We start from the raw sequence: 19,359 nt of genomic DNA on the forward strand, positions 1-19,359 counted from the left end.
TCTCACGATTTCTGAATAATTATATTTAATGGTATATTGACCAAATTACTTCCTTCAATTATTTAACCTTTTTATGTAAGGTTTTTGGTTGAAATTAAAAAGTCAGTGTCACGAGCGGGATTCGAACCCACGACCTTCTGCTAAATACGCCGCTGCTCTACCACTTGAATATCATACTTTATAGTACGAAGTCACGATAGCTCAAGTGGTAGAGCACCTGCGTATTTAGCCAAAGGTCGTGGGTTCGAATCCCGCTCGCGGCACTAACTTTTTCATTTCATTAAAAGATTAATTAATTGAAAGAAGTAATTTGGTCAATAGACCACTAAATATAATGGATACAAGAAATAATAAGTAATATGCAAATTTGAAAAAAATTATATGTTAATGATATTGGTTATCTGACTTGTTGGTTGTTTAATGAAAATTATGCTGCTGTTGAGCACTCCATTGAGCTTTGTACTTTCGTTTCGTTTTATATTTGATATTTAAAATTGGAAAATATTAAAATAAACCTGATTCTTAATTGCCTTCCTGTTTGTCATACGATTCTTTAAACAAATGGCGTTTTGTTCTATTCTTAATTTAGTCGACTATTTCGTGAATTTATGTGACAGCGGATCACCTTATTTGGTACGTCTGGTCTCGCTTGTTTTAAAACTTGACATTTGGAACAGTCCGAACTGACTTACTGTTTGCCGTAAAATATCATGGAATGATATAAAATGTATTAATTTATGCTGTAACAGTGGACTAAAATTATATTATCACTGTGCGCTTTAGTTAATCCGCCCACTCTGGTTTATTTTTATAATATAATTCTACATCAATACTATTCTAATTTACTTTTAGGCGATAGGTTGCGATAGTTTTCTGCGCATCCCGCTGGTCCGCATATTCTCGCTTCTTCTTTTATTCAAGAGTTCGACATGTTTTATTCCCTTTATGTGACGGGAAATCTAATATAAAAACAAATCTAATATAAAATAATCCAATAAAATTAAATATTGATACGTGTCTAACAACCATTTTCTGAATTTATTGCAACACTTTAAAAATATGTACATTCTTGGAAATATAATTAGTAGAATTTGATACTAGGGGTATTCACGATCTTTGAGTTAACCCAGTTAAGTCTTTTAGGTCTTGTTAGATCGAGAAAAATGGTGACGTAGACTTGTGAGAATCGGCCAGTTAACATTGCTCGATCTAACAGGCCAGAGCCAATGTTAGGTGTTAGGTCAAGCAGCACAAGGCTGGATTCAATTTGTGAGACGTCTTTTCTTAATTGTGTGTTTAATCTTGTTAATCCTCTCCTTTCTCGAAAAATCACCGTTTACTCTGAAAATTCATACTAAGGGTATTCACGATCTTTGTTTTAACCCTGTTAACCCTGTTAACTCTGTTAGATCGAGAAAAATTATGAATAGACTTATAAGAATCGGCTAGTTAAAATTGTTCGACCTAACAGGCCAGGGCCAATGTTAGATGTTAGGTAGAAAATGTAGTCCCATTGCTTTCCGTTAGGGCGTAGGTAACCTACATGGCAGCCATGAATTTAACCGCTGTTTTTTCTTTACACGTATGTTTGTTCTTAAATATGCAGTCATTAAATCAGACCAATACATTTCTTTTTTTAATTTCTCATCTGTCTTTACAGTCTCATTCATAATAGATACATCCCCTATCCTATAATGTTGTTGGCTGTTAGAGGTTAGGATACAGGTAAGGTATGTCGGCACGAATTGAAGCGCATCATTATTACTTTTCGAGTGCATAGATAGCATTTTGAATGAAAGAGTTGATTAATTTTCCTTTTTTATTAACTTCTGGCATCTTTCAATTTAACACAAACGAAAACGAAAACAAACAACAACAAGCCTTCAAGGACTGTTATAGCTTTATTTTGGGTGGCGCAGCATTGCGGAAAAATTAGCGTTTAACATGCTAAGAAAAAAAGGGGCTTCACATTCTTACTGGACATTTCTCTATTCCAGTTAACCCGAGTTAACATCTCACCTACATCTTGAATACCCCTACTAATTTGGATATTTTAACGCTTGGATGAATTTCCATACATTCAGCTTAATGTTCACTTTTAAGGTCCGCCTTATACATTTGTTGCTAAGTTTAAATTTATCTTTTTTGAAAATGCGCTTTTCTAGAATTCCGTATCTTTCCGGCATTACGTCAACTTTTTCAAACGAAGCGTAATCGCTCTTGTTGCTTCTCAATGTCCTTGTTTTGCAATAGAGCTCAAGAACTATTTGCATAATCCATCCTAGATAAATGATCACCGGGACGGGATCGTACGGTCGCCTCAGCATCCCTGGGATTGACCTACAAACCGGGCGGTTATTTGAGATTTATATCGAAATTAACAATAAAGAAAATGATAAAAATCTCCTCTGTGCCTAGAATAATATGGTTTCCAGTTTTTTTTAAAACTCAAGTCACATCTCGGCTTTTGAAGAGCAGATGTGGACCACGGGTTTAAATATATATTCGACATATTCTGACAAATGTGCTTTTTTATCTTGTCCTATAATCAAAATACAACGGGGATGTCATAGATAACTTCTTCATTTTTAATATCCTAATTATTAATTCTATTACATAATTTAAAAACATAACTTTAGAATTATGCAACTGCGTAGAATAAAGTTATTTTCTTTAGAAAACAAGTCAAATTATTATGTATATATATATATATATATTTTTTTTTTAATAAATATTAATGTGTGGTGTTTAGTGATCATTAATGATTATTTGGAGATCGTGAGATGCGGTCTGATGTGACGTAGGTTTTAGAAAAACATTTTCTTTATCGTGCCAACGTTTCGATCTTTATTGAGATCATCTTCAGGGTTCAAAGTGTTTGTTTTTTGTGTAGATATGTCATTATTGTGGGTTGTGTTGAGATTGATGATATATCTGTATTGTATTGATCAATATCGCACTGGCACTCTCAACACACAATAATGATACATCTACACATAAAAGAAACACTTTGAGCCCTGAAGATGTTCTCAATAAAATTCGAAACGTTGGCACGATAAAGAAAATGTTTTTCTAAACCTACGTCTCAACAGACCGCATCTCACGATTTCCCAATAATTAGTAAAATTCAATGTTATACGTCAACCCCATCCTAACACTCTCTCAAATATGTTTTTTAGTTTGGATTTCGATAGGCACAAACCTGCTCTCGTCTATGTAGTGATGTACATCTATCCTTTCTCGCAGTCCAGATTTTGAAGTCAATAAATTTCCGGCAGCCCTCAAGAATCACCAGCCTCTGGTGTTGGCAGACCTCGGTTCTAACGTCCAGCCACCGTGGTTGGGCTCCGGGTGGTGTCAACACCTAGGTCAATTCAGCACACACAGCATGCACTTCCTAGATCTGAACCCATTCATATTCTCGCACATTCTTTCCTATTTAGTATCATTCTCTCAATTAGGGTGGTGGAATACTAAATATACCTTCTCACATTACACATTCGCGCTAATAAATACATTCACTCTCAATATACGCTAGGTACACAGACATATTTTATTTATATATATTTTATTTTCAACAACAAAACCACATTTGTTAACGAAATTTACCTATGATGGTAAATAAATAGTAAAACTTCTTAACATAGTTATAAATTTGAGATAACTTGTTGCTTGTGAAAGCTTTATAGAAAATTCATAAAATCAATAAATTTTTATACCTTAGAACCTCAGATAGGTTGAAAATGTCTTCTTAAGTTTATTAATCTATTTTATTAACATTAAAGACAAATATTTAAATTTTTTAGAATGAACAATCCATTCCAGAGGGCTAGTTAAATAAATGTGATTTGCTTTTGGCTCGTCTACGCGCGATAATCAATATGCTGTCTTTTTATACATTTTAACAATTAGAACATTCTTTCACGTTGTTTGTATGTAAAAAAATCAAATGGGACAGCACATTTTAATATGATGTTTTTCTCTTTCAGAAATGGATTACCAACGCAGAGGGTTCAACAGATGTTCTCCCTTCTAATTTGTGAGTATAAAACTTGTTTTATTTTTTACATAACTACCTCGGGTAAACAATTCGGAAGTAGGAATTTTGGATCGCAGGAGTGAAACTCGTGATTTATAGCTTGTTTGCTTCACGTTTTGAGGTATAAAAGGGGTATTTTATGCCGCTCAGAACCGCCGCGCCGTTCCGCTCGTAGAACAATCGACGTCAATTGTGAGCGGACTGTAACTGCTTTTCGTTCCGGCTCCCACATCTAGTGAGTCATTAATTGCACTCGGTAAATGACTGCTTTGAAACGTCCCGCATCGGCTAATTGACGGCCTCTTTCATTTTTTTCCAAATGCACATGTCCCAGTCGGGCGCAATCGCCAGTCAAACTCACAACCCGTGTATGGTATTAATAAATTCAACTGTTTTAAGCTTGGTCTAAGTCCAATCTGAGAGGTGGATACACTCGCGTTTGAACAGAAAAAATCAAATTGATATAACTAAGCTGGTAATGCAGGATCCCTTTGCCTAGTAGACCACAGTCAGCTTAATAGAAAACGAGAGAAACAAGATTATAAGCTCTCAATTATGAACAATTCTCAAAGGAATGGACCATAAACGGGTTTAGAACATCCTACCCCTCATAGTTTTAAATATAAATAATTTGGCCGTGACCGTCTGTATGGGGTGTTCCTCAGGAAAGGGGGATGAATGTACAAACACATATAGGTTTTCATTGTACAAGCAGCACAAGGCTGGATTCAATTTGTGAGACTTCCTTTCTTAATTGTGTGTTTAATCTTGTTAATCCTCACCTTTCTCGAAAAATCACCGTTTACTCTGAAAATTCATACTAGGGGTATTCACGATCTTTGTGTTAACCCTGTTAACTCTGTTACGTCCTGTTAGATCGAGAAAAATGATGAATAGACTTGTAAGAATCGGCTAGTTAAAATTGTTCGGCCTAACATGCCAGGGCCAATGTTAGGTGTTAGGTCGAAAATGTAGTCACTTTCCTATCCGTTAGGGCATAGCTAACCAACATGGCAGCCATGAATTTAGCAGCTGTTTTTTGTTTACATGTATTTTTATCTAAAATACGCATTAATTAAATCAGACCTTCTTTTTTTAATTTCTGATCTGTCTTTACAGACTCATTCATAATAGATACATCCCCTATCCTATAAAGTTGTTGGCTGTTAGAGGTTAGGATACAGGTAAGGTATGTCGGCACGAATTGAAGCTCATCATTTGTTAGTACTTTTCGAGTGCATTGATAGTATTTTGAATGAAAGTGTTGATTAATTTTCCTTTTTTATTAACTTCTGCCATCTTATAATTTAACACAAAAGAAAACCAAAACAAACAACAAAAGCCTTCAAGGACTGTTACTGCTTTATTTTTGGTTCTACCAATCGCCACGCGTAGCATTGGAGAAAAATTAACGTTTAACATGCTAAGAAAAGAACCGGCGTTCACGATCTTACTGAACATTTCTCTATAACACGAGTTAACATCTTACAAACATCGTGAATTCCCCTACTATTGTTATAAAGTACATCCTCTGCTCCGCATCAAAATATTTTATACTGAACAATAACGAAAGCGTCTTGGACATCTCATGTGCTTTTAGGTATGAATTACAACACTTCGTTTTTGAATGAGCAGTTTAAAATTCACCTGGTTTTTTAAAAAGTGGAATATAAAGTATCATCGAAAAACCAATTTTAAAACTACTTTTTACGGGAATTCTAACGAGAATGCACTGAAACTTCGAGATTGAATTTCATTGTGCGAAAATTTAAAATTCGTCGTTGTATATAATGAAGGTTGGAATTCATTTGATCAAGAAAATTATCACAACTGGTGATAATTTATTATTAATTGGTCCTCCTATTTTCGCTGGTAGTTTTTGTAAACTATTTCGTATTTTACCTGACCCATCATTCTTCCCTCTGACGGTTCACACTATTTCGATTTAAATGATCCAATTTTCAACATCAAAAGATTTATTTTGGGCGATAGCAATAGCATTTTTAACCACTAATGTGCATTTTTGGTAGGAAATTAGTACAAAATTTCCTTTTCGATAAACTGTTTGAACATCAACAATTTTTTTTTTAAATATCTAACTTAAATTCTTTTGTTTCTTCAATCAAAAACCTTGTATTACTGAAAGGTTCTATGTGGTCGAATTTTGAAATGTGACCCTTCATACTTTTTGTCAGAATTAGTTCAATATGACAATTCTATTCAGTCAATTTTGATCCAGTATTTCGCGGATTTTTGGTGTTTTCATTATATTCATATTTGTTGTTATATTCAAAGTTGTAATTTAGATTATTCGGAGATCGTGAGATGCGGTCTGGTGTGATCTCGACTACGCAATTAATACTATATATTTTTTTTACTTTCAAATATTGTTATCTAACCAGGCATTACACGTTTTATCGCAAGTGGACTGATGTCGCAACGTACCTACACGAAACTTAAGAAAGCTCATGTTAGTGGGTGAACAAAAGGATAAGGATCTTCTGTACACATGAGGAGTACTTCCTTTGTCCTTTTGAGCCACTTTTTGGTCCGTCTCGGTAGATTTTCAACTTTGGTATTTACCAAGTGTGACACTTGTCCAAAAATATTCCATTCATTTTTCAATTACAACTGACAGATTAATCCATAAGAGCACACAATAAAAAAATTAATTGATCTGTAAATTAAATTTTTCTTTATTTAATCACCTTTTGATATCAGTCTATGTTAACAATGGCTACGTCTAATTGAAATACTTTATTTTGGACTGAAGAGGTTCCATGTTAGTACATCAGACCTTCATTTACTCAACATTTTTCCTTATCAGCTAAAGTAGGCTGAACCTATTAGAAAACAATCTCATCAAGAGAGCCGATTGTAAATTATAACGGCTAATTAAAACATTGCGCCATTTCAAAAAATGAAATCGACCTTTGGGAAGACAATAACTATGATTCATGAAATTAGTTTTTTCAGAAGAAGATAAAATCATACATTTATCTAAAAATGATTAAATTCTTTATCGAGTCTATACATAAACCATATAAAACTATTAAGGGACCGTAAATAAAACCACTATGAACCTGTCGCCAAATCCAGAATTTAATCGTATAACAACACAAAGTTTCTTCTTTTTATGACGTGCAACCAGCCTGAAAAAAACTTTTCTTAAATTACAACGCGTGGTGTTTAGTGACCGTTAATCAATAATTATTCGGACATCGTGAGATGCGGTCTGGTGTGACGTAGGTTTTAGAAAAACATTTTCTTTATCGTGCCAACGTTTCGATATTTATTGAGATCATCTTCAGGGCTCAAAGTGTTTGTTTTCCTTGTAGATGTGTCATTCTTGTCACTTTGCTTTCTGTGATATATTGATAATATTTTTGATATATCTCTATTGTGTTGAGGGCACTGTCAAGTGACACATCTACACAGAAAATAAACACTCTGAGCCCTGAAGATGATCTCAATAAAGATCGAAACGTTGGCCCGATAAAGAAAATGTTTTTCTGAAACCTACATCACACCAGACCGCATCTCACGATTTCTAAATAAATTTAATTTTATTTCTTCCCGTAATGGATTAAAATCGCTAATAAATTAGCGCGAGCGCCGCGTCACGAACTCTTCTGCAGTCGTCAAATCAGTCTTATGATTTTTTAAATTTTCACCTGAGAATAGGTAAATAAAAATGAAAATCCAAATAGTACATTATAAGAATTTTTCTGATTTTCACCTTAATTAATAACTGGATAATATGCTGAACCATTGGTTTGAAACATATTTCAGGAAATAACAGACAATTTATTTTCCCTCCGTTTATCGAAGTATTTCCTGCTCAAAACAATTTTTGATCAAATTTACAAGGGTCATAACCAATTATACGGATAGGCCTGAACGCCAGAACGGCCCATTAAAAAAACCGCTCATTTTCGTCGAGTCCGTGATGACGAGTTTGAAAAATTCAAAAGAATTGAATAATCCTTGACCCTTTTTTCGATTCTTTTCCGGTTTCGCCAAAGCTGAAATTTAAAGGCGTAATTGCGGGGGAGAAGCACGTAATAAACAGCTCAACTCCAGGATATGCCTAGCATTATCTACGCTGAAATGCTGATTTACCTTTAAGGATCTGAATATTTTACGACTTTATAATTTAATTTTAGATATGGACAGTGTTGGCTGAAGAGCATTAGCAAGAACTAGACTGGAAAAACCTAAAGATACTTTCTCTTAAATTGTTACGTCTGCCATAATAAAAATGTTTAAAATTTTGGTTCCTATCAACTAGAAAAACCTTTTTAACTTACCTATCACCAAATGGCCTAAATGTGAACCTAAATATTTTATATTTTTTATTTATTTTATATGTATTGATACATTTGACATGTGCTCCTCTCAGACGACTTAGGATTTAGGGGATGTGAGCTTGAACGGGGTTAGGGTGAGACAAATAGTTAGAGTCATCAAGTCTTGAAGGAAGGAAACGTTTATGAAATTGTGGATGATGAGGTTTGAGACGTAGCAGGGAGCATCGGAAATTCTTCTGAGGACCACACCAAGTCACGTAGGCATTCAACATCAATCTCCTGTCTTGGTAAAGTCTAAATAATTCAATTGAGTGGATCAATGTATAGTCTATGGCCTGTAAGAGTTGCTCTTTTTTAATTTCATTTCCATTTTTGAACCAATTTTAGATAAGCTCAAGATGTTCTTTGATATTGCTGGTGGCTAGTATGCGTTTCGGGTTCGTACGTATCGTCCGCATAGGTTGACAGGGTAATCATCAGTGTGACATAATCCAATCGAGATTTATCCGTCCTGGCTCGCCCTCCAAGCCGATTCTGAACCGCGTGAATTGCTTAATCAGAGAATTATTTCACAAAGAAAAGACGACGAAGTTCCTGTCGCCCTGTTCTTAAGTAAGTTCTGAACAATTCCAGTATTTTATGGAAATTAACTAGAACTATGTCAAATTCGGTCAAATGTGAAATTAGACGATCCTGTAATTTCGTTTCTTCTGTAAATAAAACTAGCTGTTTCTTTGGTTACTTATATGATAAATGTCAAATACTGATTTATTCAATTTTAATATGTATTAAAATCTAGCTAGCTCCCAAAATTGTCTCCATTTCTCTACATTTTTAACCAATAGAATAATGTACAGAAATTATACTACATAACGAATAAATAACATACAAGTAATGAAGAATAATTAAAACGTGTGTGTTTCTTAGTGTTCTGTTGTTTCAAAATCTGTTGAAATCGTGAGCAGCGGTCAAGAGTGAGGTAGTTTATAAAAACACCTTTTCATTTTTTTGCTGCGTTTCGACCTTTATTCGGTCATCTTCAGGACATAAAGTCCACAACACTTTCACACAAAACCACAAGAATAGCACCACACTTTATGCTCTGAAGATGACCCGAATAAAGTTTGAAACGTCGCAAAATTAATTAAAAAGATGTTTTTCTAAACTATCTCGTTCTGGACCGCTCCTCACTTCAATAAATTAATAACCAAAATTATCATAAAAAAATAAATTTGCGTGATAATTTTGTTATCGAACTAATTTGATTCAATCTGGATTTGAGAATTTATTGGGTATGTGGTCCTTGAATTAATACTCTGTATTATACATATTTCAAGATTTCGGCTGTATATTTGTCCTTCCTCAGGGCACTACGAAAACATAAAACTGAAAATTTTACAATTCCTTATTTATTATTTATTAATATTATTATTTATCAGATCAGTTGGAAGAAATTGTATAAATTTTATGAAAGGTCATATGTAGAAAGAAAGCTTGGTGTATGTACAGTACAGTGTTTTAATGGAAGAACCACAAAGTCAATAAGTTCTCAAATCCAGATTAGAAAATAAGTAAGTAGTAAGAGAAGTATTAAGCATTGTTATAAATGATTATTTGGAGATCGTGAGATGAGGTCTGGTGTGACGTAGGTTTAGAAAAACATTTTGTTTATCTTCCAACGTTTCGATCTTTCTTGAGATCATCTTCAGGGCCTGAAATTTATAAACATTGTTTAAATTATACAAATACAGGTAGGATGTGAAAAAATGAATTGATGCTAGAAATTTTAGACTTTATCAAAGTATTTGTACTCAAAGTGTGTCTAGATATGTCATTTATTGTGTGTTATGTTGAGAGTGCCAGTGAGATATACCACACACAATAATGACATATCTACATAGAAAACAAACACTTTGAGTGAGTACTAATACTTTAATTGATTCTAAAATTTCTAGCATTTTCCTAAAGATATTCTCAATAAAGATCGAAACGTTGGCACGATAAAGAAAATGTTTTTCTAAAACTTACGTCACACCAGACCGCATCTCACGATCTTCAAATAATCGTTAACTAACGGTCACTAAACACCACACGTTGTTAAATATATGTCACCAATTTATGGTCAAATCGTTCTTTTCTCATAATTTCTATGTGAAAAATTAAAACTAAATTTTTATTTATTGCTTCGATTAAGAAAATACCACAAAGGAGTAATACAAAATGTGCTTACCAGAGTGAACTAAAACCTTTATTGATGTGATATATTGAAAAATCTTGGAAAGGACAATTTTGATATAAATATTATTTATTAAACAAATTTTCTTGTTGATTGTGAATTTCACCCAATAAAGGATATGGGGACATCGGTTAGTTTTCGTATCTCATCAAAGTTATTGATGATGTTTGTCTCAGCGAGATATTATTAATTTGTTTAATGTACTGTTATTTTAATAGGCCGCGCTTTCTCGGGCTCAATGGAAAGCCTTTTGTTCCTAATTGTTTTGTGAGCTTTCGTCATCAATTGTCTGGTTTATTATTGTCGAAGTGACGGTAATTACGGGGTTCGGGTCGTTCAAAAGCGGGATGACGCATATAATAAAACTAGAACGGAAGTATTCCAGAGTAGTTGTCTCCCGACTATTTCCGGATCGGGCATCTGTCCCGCGGGTCGCATTAGTTTTTGTTGCCGGTTGGAAACAAAGTGTGAGAGAAACTGGATAAAGGTGAGGCTAAATTTAGTCGTTCTGTGTTGCGTCTAGGGCCCGACTGGGATCCTACATCTGTACAAACAGACGTTCGGAAGTCTAAAGGGAAAGAAATTTCACAGATTCCAGATTGGGGACTTAGCCCTTGGAAACCCCTTGGCGGCTTGCTTCCAACCACGTCGTCTGAATGAACGATGTTTTTCGGGGTAAAAAGGTCCCCCCGGATAGCTGCGCTTATCCGAGTCTGAGGTAAATATGATAAACCAGGAAGGAAAATATGGGCTTAGGCAAACACTCGGAGGCGGATACGGCTCCTACGTTCTGTAAACAGATAACAGTATAAATAAAGTTCAGCATCGTGCATATTGTAAAGCTGATACAAAACCAAAACCATGCTAGCACGAGCAATCTGATTGATTATTATTCATTCATCATTAAAAACTAGACCATAACACTCTCATCTCTCTCTCTCTCTCTCTCTCTCTCTCTCTCTCTCTCTCTCTCTCTCACTCAACAAAATGCAAAGCAATAATTTTTGGTCGTAATAAATTATTAGGAAAATTGAACCTTGATGATGTAAATAAAATTACAATTGATAACATCTTTCTAAAATATGAAGAAAATGTAAAATGTCTGGGTTTAACGCTTACTAAGAATCTATCATGGGATGTACAGGTGTAAAAATCAAAAATCAAATCTACCCGACCATAAATAGATTTCATAAATTATTAAGTTTTGCAAAGTACAATGTAAAGATCAAAAAACAACTTGTATCAACTGTAATCTTTCCACACAACTTTTTGTCTAGGAGCAATGTGTGACTTAAGTCAAAAAATCTAAGTAGGGTCAAACATGTGTATCAGATATATCCTGAACCTGAAATATGACAGTTTTATATATAACAAGTTTTCGCAACTCAAATTTCTCAAAATGAAAGATTTAATTGATTATAATCATTCATGTAAGTTCCCTATTTTTCGTGGTACGCTTGACCAATTAATAACATTCAACTAATTAAGGTTTTAAGTTGAGATAAAAAAGTCAGTGTCACGAGCGGGATTCGAACCCACGACCTTCGGCTTGATTCGCCGCTACTCTACCACTTGAGCTATCGTGACACGAGAATCAAGCCGAAGGTCGTGGGTTCGAATCCCGCTCGTGACACTGACTTTTATATCTCAATTTAAAACCTTAATTAATTTCATGTAAAGTTTTTAAAATTCTAAAATGTTCAAAAACCAAAATATCTCTATAGTCTCACATTCATGATAGATTAATTATTCCGAAATCGTGAGATGCGGTCTGGTGTGATGTACAAATAAAACTTTACTCTCTATATATTAATATAAAAAATGAAAACAAGACAAAACAACAAAATAAGTTAAATTTAAGATCAATTATAATTAGATAAGGAATGATTTTTAAGACGATTCTGGAAATCTTTGATATAATTACATCGTTTTATGTGTGTAAGGATTCTCAGTACCTTTTACTGAGAATGGTCTATTAAAAGTTTTAATTTTGTGCTTAACGACACGCAGACGGTAGTTTGCAAACCCAGTATCTCTATCATGAATGTATGGTGGTTAGTGACAGTTAAACGATAATTATTCAGAAATCGTGAGATGCGGTCTGGTGTGATGTAGGTTTCAGAAAAACATTTTATTTATCGTGCCAACGTTTCGATCTTTATTGAGATCATCTTCAGGGTTCAAAGTGTTTGTCTTCTGAGTAATTGTGGCATTCTTGCGTGTCGTGTTGAGAAAAGTCTTAAAAATCATCCCTTATCTAGTTATGATTGATCTTAAACTTAACTTCATTTTTTGTTTTGTGTTGTTTTAGTTTTTTATATTAATATTTAGTGAGTAAAGTTTTATTTGTAGGTGTATATTGGTAATTTATAATTCATTAATTACACTGCATTGTATTGAAAAGTATTTTTGTTCACTTACATTTTATTAGTAATTTGCTTTTTAATTGCTCAATTTTTATGTGAATTAGAATTTCAATAAGCAGTTTTAAATAAAAGTTTAATGTAAAACGAAGAAATGGAGCATATTGACCACAAAAATAAGGTTATTAGATGTAATTAATGTTTAATAAATTAGAAGTAGGTTAAACTTAGTAAACAATGTATTTCACATTAAATGTAAGAATTGTCCTTGTGACCAAATCATGTGTGATTGATAAATAAAGCGGTCATCATCATCATCTCTCTCTCTCTCTCTCTCTCTCTCTCTCGTTCTCTCTCTCTTTTTTTCACCCCTCGCCATTTCTCTCTCTCTCTCACTCTTTCTCTTTCTATATCACCCCTCACCATCTCTCTTTCACTCTCTTTCTCACACTCACTCTCTCTCCCTCTCACTCACTCTCTCTCACTCACCCACTCTCTCTCTCCCTTTCTCTCCCTCTTTCTCTTTCTTTATCATCCCTCACTATCTCTCTCTCCTTCTCTTTCTCTCTCTCTCTCTCTCTCTCACTCATTCACTCACTCACTCTTTTTCTCACACTCAATCTCTCTCCCTCTCTCCTTCCCTCTCTCTCTCTCTCTCTCTCCCTCTCTCCTTCCCTCTCTCTCTCTCTCTCTCCCTCTCACTCTCCCTTTCTCTCTCTTTCTCTCCCTTTCTCTCCCTCTTTCTCATTCTTTATCACCCCTCACCATCTCTCTCTCCTTCTCTCTCTCACTCACTCCCTCTCCCTTTCACGCCCTCTTTCTCTTTCCTTATCACCCCTCACCATCTCTCGTTCTCTCCTTCTATCTCTCCCTCTCTCTCTCTTTCGCTCACTCTCTCTCACTCACTTTCCTCTCTCTCCCTCTTCTTTATCACCCCTCACCATCTCTTTCCTTCGCTTTTGCTTTCTCTTTTTCTCTTTCCCTCTCTTTTTCTAATTTCAAAGAAAAAATATTAGTAAGAAGATAACAACAATTAATCTCAGACAGTAGAAGAAATGTTGAATATTTATCCATTGAAATCGTCGCATTGATAGGACATGTCACCAATCAATCCTAATCAACAGTTAACTGTCAAATTACGTTTAATCAAAAATCAAACCCGTATCGCATTAAATCTATCTCGTGACATACAAGAATAGAAGGGCCAAAGGCTCCGATCGAACTGATATGGAACACATGCTGAATTGTTGAATCGAATAAATCCAAGAACGGTTCTTTCGACTAGTGTTAGTATTTTATAAAATAAATTACAAGTTTAAATAAAATTTTAGTAATTCGAAACAATAAAATTAGCTATTATACGTGGGCGTATGGGAGCACTTAAAACGCGAATCTGATAATTAATTGTCTTGTATATGCAAATAATTTTTTTGTCATAATTATTTTACGGGGTTCGATCAATCTCGTGAGTTACGATGCTTTTCCAATGAAAAAAGCACATTTTGAAGTACACCTGATTTGAATTCGGGGCCGCTGAGTTTCAAACCCAAGACTTTACAGCGATAAGTTGCCGTGTCAACGCTTGTTACGGTCACTGACACTTATTTCATGATACAATATGTAGGTTTTGTATATATTTTCTTAATTTTTGTTTAATTAATAAGATTTCTGTTGTGAGGAGCGGGAATATGTGGACCAATTTGCTGTCGAGGCAAAGTAACCAACCACCTTATGCTCTGATTATCCCTGTTTTGATATATTAGATACGTTTTGGCATTTTACCATGTACTGTGGTAGCTTGTAAAATCAGACAGAGTTATGAATATGGCGAGGCGAGACAACGAAACTTGGTTTGTCTATCCTCTCTGTTTTTGACTGCCAGAAGACTTTAAGACAAATTACATTCTCCATGGTTGTAAGCATGCTGAAACTAGTAATAATCGTAGCTTTTGAATTTGGCTGAATTAACAAAACAAGTTTTTTCATATTGAGTTCAGTTTAATCCGTGAGTTTGGGGAGAAAAAGGGACTCAGGCGATAAAGATCATAGTTTTCCGATATTTGTTCAGGTCTATTTGGACTTTGTCTAGTTGTACATATTTAATGTACACTTACTGGTTCTATAGATATTTTTTACTTTTATACATGTTGGTTTCTTCGTTTGTATATTTTTTATCGATTTCCTTGTGTAATTTAGGTATTTTTGTGATTATGTGTTTACCTTATTTTCTTCTTTCGGAATCTACGTTTGATTGCATGGCTGTATGTTAAAGTTTTAGTTTTTTGGTTAATTGTGTCTATATTTGTTGCCGATTTTTTAAAACTAGTGAAATAAGGATGTTTCGTCTTTCTGCTTCGGTAGCCGGCGGTAATATTTGTTTGATAGTATATTTCTGAAAGATCGGTAGGTTTTATCATAATTCCAATTATTTATTCTACTTTAATATAAAAAAACAAAAAAGGGCGGATCAAACATGAGAGGTTCGCAGCAAGGCTACATAAAACTTAAAGCGAGGAACACACTTAAACAATGCGACGCTATGCGACGCCTTGCCAAGTTTTGGTAGATTATGCACATCTATGCGACGTCAAGCGCACGCCACGTACAGTCACACAGCGTGTATCACAATCGCAACGCCGCTTTTGTTTTTAATGCACTATTTTGAACAAAACCTAGTAATAAATTGTTAGTTAAATTTTATGAGCACAACCATGTAATAAAATGTTTAACTTAATTGTTTTAAATAAAGTTATTCCCTTGTTTTGATCAATTTTCTTTCTTACCATCATAATTAAATATTTTTTCAAATAAAAACTCATGAATTTTTCATGTCGTTATGGTTTATATTAAAATAAGAATATTGTAATTAATATAACGACAAAATTACATATACATAGTTTCGAAATAAACTACAAAAAATATGAGTGTCCGGTTCTGACACTAATCTAAGAAAAGTACAGTGTAATTTTATGATCAAACCATAAAATGGTTAGTTAAATTTTATGAGAAAAACCGTGTAATAAATTGTTAGTTTAATTCATTATATTAAAAAATGGTATTCCGGTGTTTTAATCAATTTTCTACATAAAAACATGAATTTTTGATCTCGGTTAATTTGGTTTATATTAAAATAAGTATGGTGTAATTCATATAATGACAATAATACATGTAGTTTGAATAAAAATCTGAGTGTTTGGCTCTTTTGTCTTCGACTGTACTCGATGCTCCCCGACGAAAATCTGGATAGTGGGGATCGCGTAGCGTAGAGTAGGGTAGCGTTGCGTGGCATCGGGCAGATGTGCACTGGGGTAATACAATCTTATGGAAAATTGGGCCTTGGATTTGCGTCGGGTAGCATCGGGGAGCGTTGCATCGTGAAATTGTGTTCCCAGCTTTAAGTGTGTCCTCATTTGTCCGATTTGTCCAAACAATTGAATGGAATCCTTTTTTATATGAAAGAGTAGACGGAATCCTTTTTTTTTAATGAAAGAGTAGACGTGAAGGGGTTTCTTTGATTGTGAGTATATTTAAGATAATTATTCAGAAATCGTGAGATGCGGTCTGTTGTGATGTAGGTATCAGAAAAACATTTTCTTTATCGTGCCAACGTTTCGATCTTTATTGAGATCATCTTCAGGGTGTTTGTATATTTAAGTTTAAAATTAAAAATGGGTGTTGAAATACAAAACAATACTAAGAAAAGGGATGCCGGAGGGCGTGAAATGGCATTGCCCTAAATAATCATTATAAGAATTGGAATTGAATGGAATTAAGAGTACAGACTATGTGTGAGGTCAAAGCGAGGCAGTGCGCGTACATCGTGCTAGAATCCAATTGCGTCTTCTCGGCCCTGTCTCGCCCTTGAAGCCGATTTCCAAGGGTAAATTGCACAATTCAGAGAAGTAAATCACAGAGGAAGGAAGGCGCGGTTCTTCTCGATATCCCCCGGGGCAGTCGGCGGGATGAGTCAGCCGTCGATCCTCGGAAGAAGGAGCAGCTCGTAGGACCAAAATGACTCAATCCTCCCGAAGATCCGACCTTCTTAAGCTACACACGGATTTTCGACTAATCCACCGGGCAACGGCGCAGGATTTTCTGACACTTCGGACATAATTACCGAGATTGATTCCGACAAAGGTCCGCCGCACTTAAAGAATTAATTTCAATTAAAATACCTAGATAAGACAAGACACTCTTGGAGGGGAAAAATCCTTTCAGTTGAAACTGGTTCCTTCGTAATTATGTAATTTTATAAAAGCCCTTTTATCCGATAAGAGGTCGACAAATATTTCTTTACAGCCTCTTCTACTCCCGAAGTCCGTTATTATATCGAGAAGTGGGTAAGTTGAATTATTATAGTTTCTTTCTAAAACTACCGAAAATCCGTTGATAAAGAGAATTATGATAGCAAACCTTTCACACCGAATACTCTTTGATAAATAATTAACTAATATAAATAAACAATTTTTTAGAAAAAGAGAATTTACACAGTTTGTTCAGGTACATCAGAGCTATAGGCATTTTTAAATGTATGTAGTTTCTATGCGTGTTTTTGTTGTGTATTTTATACATGTCAATTTACTGGAATGAGTGTAATTTATTACGTGTAAGGAATGGGTTCTTTAACCCCCTCCCCCGAAGAATACCGAGTACTGCGGGGTGAGTGTGTGACGTCTGAGAGGAAAAGTAATTTATTAGCAAGAATGGAGTGGGTTCAAGCTCGCCCCAAGGAATGTAAGTAATCTGAGGGGGGTTAATGTCAAAATTCTATTTTTGTGGTTATATATTCAGTTTATCTGTTATATAATTTATTTTGGAAGATTTCTTCTTGAGATCTCCGGGTGGTGAGCCTACAGACTGGTCGTCTGGTTCTTTCTGGCCCACCTGATCTCGCTGTATTGGCAAATTTATCGGCAGGTTTGTAAGTTTTTCAATTAGTCTTTGCATGGCAACATAAAATTTGGAAAATTATTGTAGGTTTTACACAAGGTGTCCTTTTTAGATGGCCCGGCTGAATTTCTCTTGAACCAATGACGCTATTAAAAAAAGAAAAAATACGTGTTTAATAGTTTATAGTCTAATTTCAAATTTTTAACTTTTTTTAAAGAAAAATTATGCAGGGTACCTCAGGCCCAGTTCGATTGCGACTCGATACATCCTGACACATCATTGAAATGTGTGTCAAAATCTGAAGATTTTTGACGCTGAAAACAATGGTGCAATCGGATTCTAAGTTCGTCAAAAAATGCCAAAGCTATGAAAAAAATTTGAAAAAACGTATTTCGTTTGTTTCGTTGTTAATTCCAATAATTTGTTTCTTCACTAAAGTAAACAAGTGATTGAATATAAAAAATATATTTCGCATTGTATAAATTCACTTTTTCATATCCTAAATGTATTTGTTAAATGTAAACAATGTTTGTAAATCCCAGGCTCTGACGATGATCTCAATAAAGATCGAAACGTTGGCACGATAAAGAAAATGTTTTTCTGAAACCTACATCACACCAGACCGCATCTCACGATTTCTGAATAATTATCGATTAACGGTCCCTAATCACCACACACTAAAGTAAACATTAATATTCTTTGTTGTTTACATTATGTCATTGTTTGTCAAACTCGTATTATGAGAGCAAATCTCAATTCCTGGAAGTAAATAAATTTTACAATAGTACCTATTCGTTACATTCAGCATCATGATTATTCAGAAATCGTGAGATGCGGTCTGGTGTGATGTAAGTTTCAAAAAAACATTTCATATATCGTGCCAACGTTTCGATCTTTATTGAGACCATCTTCGGGGCCTGGGATTTACAAATATTGTTTAAATTTAACAAATACATGTAGGATGTGGAAAAAAGTGAATTTATACAATGCAAAAAAGACATATTTTTTATATTCAATCAAAGTATTTCTACTCAATCAAAGTGTTTGTTTTCTGCGTAATCGTGACATTCTTGCGTTGAGAGTGCCGGTGAGATATATTTATATTTTTTAATAACAATATATTTTTTGTTTTTTTGATAGTGTCATTCGTTCAAGAGAAATTCAACCCGGCCATCTAAAAACGCCACCCTGTATATTATTGTAAAAAACGAATTTTCTATATACATATGTTTTTCTAAAAAATCCTAGGTCCGATCAGAATCGGATAATGATTTTTCCTGTCCATTCGACACCCTGGGACCCAATTATAACGAGAATTTAGAAAGTTTGAATTATTATTTTGTCCCATTCCACGTTGATAAAACGATTGATCGATTGTACACTCAGAAGGACTTTCTACAGCTTATCTTGTCTGAATAGGATTCAAGAATATAGCTTTCTTATTTAATTATTTCCAGATAAATCTTATGCACTTGTTAAACTTAATTTACAGAATTTCACTATTTTCAGGAGATTAGAATA

The 19,359-nt window shown here is 34.4% G+C and overlaps 1 long non-coding RNA gene across 1 annotated transcript in view; it reads left to right on the forward strand.

Annotated features, from left to right (window-relative positions):
* LOC112127326 overlaps positions 1–19,359 on the forward strand; it is a 107,835-nt gene that overhangs the window by 63,370 nt on the left and 25,106 nt on the right. Inside the window, exon 2 of the long non-coding RNA XR_002910508.1 lies at positions 3,990–4,039. This is a non-coding gene — a long non-coding RNA (uncharacterized LOC112127326). The remainder of the gene's footprint in view (positions 1–3,989; positions 4,040–19,359) is intronic.

This window comes from Cimex lectularius, unplaced genomic scaffold, assembly GCF_000648675.2.
Source record: "Cimex lectularius strain Harlan isolate CLEC.00 unplaced genomic scaffold, Clec_2.1 scaffold183, whole genome shotgun sequence".
Taxonomy (NCBI): Eukaryota; Metazoa; Arthropoda; class Insecta; order Hemiptera; family Cimicidae; genus Cimex; species Cimex lectularius.